Below are 2487 nucleotides of genomic sequence, written 5' to 3'. Positions count from 1 at the left end.
GGGCTAAATGGGGTCACGTAAACAGCCTTCCGAAAAGTATATTCTTTGAACCCGGTTAACTGAAAAAAAACCTATCACCTTTAAAGGTTGTGCTGGGATTTTTTCTACGAGTGGAGCACTCAGGATGACCGTGCTCCGACGACGACCGGAATTTGCTCCCGAGATATATGGAACGTGCTCGAGGCCACGCTAAAAGACGAGGAAAGGTCCAATACGTCGTGTGAATGGGAGAACAACGGTTTCCACAAGCTTGTGGGACAGGACTATCCAAGTGTCTGGAGGTTGATAGAACGTTCTCAACAGAATAAAACATTGGGCACTATAGCTTTTTTGGAAGCACGCCAAGGTGAGCTCCCGGTGAAGAGTTTTCGGAAAGCAACGATGCGTATTTAGAGCTGCCTGAGGAAACTCTCTGTGGACTATCAGCTTGACAGAGACATGCCGAAACTGCTGGAGGCAGTGGAAAGTAATACTGGCCTTTAAGGATTTGAGCAATGAACATCTTTTCCATGAATAAGAAACATACCTTGCGCGAGTCACACATACTTTTTCATAAAATGTGTTGCTTATTTTGTCATGTTATTTGAGCCAATTATATCTCTGTGAGCTTTTTTCCGGGTTCACGAGTATATCCGGTGACGTTTTGTCCGTAGAGGGTTCTCTGAAAATCCTGCCACTTCCACGGCAAAACGCGTATTCTCCCCGTATTCGCTTTAGTTTTGATGACAAAAGCTGCAACTAAGAAATAAGATGAGGCTGTGCGTCCTTTTGACGATTCTGAGATGGAAGCTAGTGCTGCGGCTAGAAAAAAAAGACATCTTGAACATTTGGCGCACCATCGTTCGTGCTGACTGGATGTACAGAGCCTCATTTTTGTCCCTCCGGTAATTACCGTTTTTAGCCTCGCCACGAGTCGTCTAGCCGAAATGCACCAGTGTTTCGGGAATAAATAAAAACCGAAAAACATCCGCCAATTGTTCTTATTGATAAACACCGGAAAATACACACCTTATTTATACCCAGTCATGTTTATCTGCAGTGCTTGCACTCGTCGTGACAAAAAAAAAATCTGCCCCACGCCACCAACTGCACCAGCCCATACTGCCCGTGCCGGTCGTACACACTTCTCCGCCTGTCGCTTGCCTCCATGTTTGTTTTCTGTCCTCGGCTTTGGCCACTTCGACTCACATACGGAATAGGTCAAGAATCAGGCTCTTCCAAAACCTGATACTTAAAGAAATAAAAAAAAATAAAGAAAAAATGACACAAGGGAGAAGGAAAAGACAAACACAACGAAGTCTCAAAGATTTCGTTGTGTTTGCCCCTTCCTTTTTCCTTGTCTCGGGGTTTCTTCAAGTGTGAACGTTCACCAGCTAGCCTGCGCCACAACTCTTATTTCTTTAAGTCCAAAAGCTCTCTCTGCGCCTCGAAGGTCGGGCGTCATAGTGATGTCGAGCGGCCATTGGCAGCATCAGAGTTTCTCCCTCGGGTGCTTGACAGGCTTCGGTAGATCTCGCTCCAGAAGCGAAGCGCGCCACCTTTTCGGTCGCGTTCACACGGGCATCGTTTCCCGAAAAGAAGATTAGCCAGCAAAGTGCATCGTCGGTCAGGTTCACCAGCAAGAAGTCAGGAACAACTCGATTATCGTTCAAACCTGTGAACTATGAGTAGTAACAATAAGTAGCCGTTTTTACCTAAAATTAGTCGGGATCAATCTATGGTATGTTAGCTCCTAACCATATACAATACTTTATATGTAATAAAGCGTCTTTAAAGTTTAAGCAAGCAGTCGTGGCCGAGTGGTTAAGGCGACGGACTCGAAACCCCGTGAGAAATTCCCGCGCAGGTTCGAATCCTGCCGGCTGCGAAGTACTTTTTTTCCCCTCGCTTTGTATCTGGATTTATGGCTGTAATCATCTAACTGATACCGCAAGAGCACTGCCCAGGAGCTGCAGGCCGCTACCAAACACTGTGCAAAGTAATGCAGTCGTAAACCTACTTAGCTGCCATTCTTAGACATCCGAGTCCGGCTCCCCAGCGCTGTTCATACCCGTGGCTAGACTTGTTTCATTATGGCTTTTCGTACAGTTCAAACCCTCCTATAGACGCTAAATTTCCCGCTAAATATAGCCGGGAAATTTTCCGCTAAATGGGAGGAGGGGAGGGGGGCATATCCTCCCTTCCTCTTCGTCAAGAGCTGTGCTCTAATTTACCATTACAGAGAATTGGAAACGTTTGGAAACGTGTTATATATATATATATATATATATATATATATATATATATATATATATATATATATATATATATATATATATATATATATATATGTTGCGAACACAGATTAAGAAAGTGATTATTGAATTTATTGCATTAAGGTTAGGGAAAAGGAAAGAGAGCAGCTCTATTTCCCTTTCCCCAACTTTAATGCAATATATTCAATAATCACTTTCTTCCCCCTCTGTTCGCAATATTACAACGATTGCA

At 43.9% G+C, this 2487-nt stretch overlaps 1 non-coding gene across 1 annotated transcript; it reads left to right on the top strand.

Annotated features, from left to right (window-relative positions):
- Nucleotides 1–1785: 1785 nt before the first annotated feature.
- Nucleotides 1786–1867, top strand: Trnas-cga. Its single transcript has one exon. It is a non-coding gene; the product is annotated as a tRNA-Ser (tRNA).
- Nucleotides 1868–2487: the final 620 nt, after the last annotated feature.

This window comes from Ixodes scapularis, unplaced genomic scaffold (genome assembly GCF_016920785.2).
Source record: "Ixodes scapularis isolate PalLabHiFi unplaced genomic scaffold, ASM1692078v2 PGA_scaffold1__304_contigs__length_218370807, whole genome shotgun sequence".
NCBI lineage: Eukaryota > Metazoa > Arthropoda > Arachnida > Ixodida > Ixodidae > Ixodes > Ixodes scapularis.
This window is presented reverse-complemented; position numbering and strand designations above follow the sequence as displayed.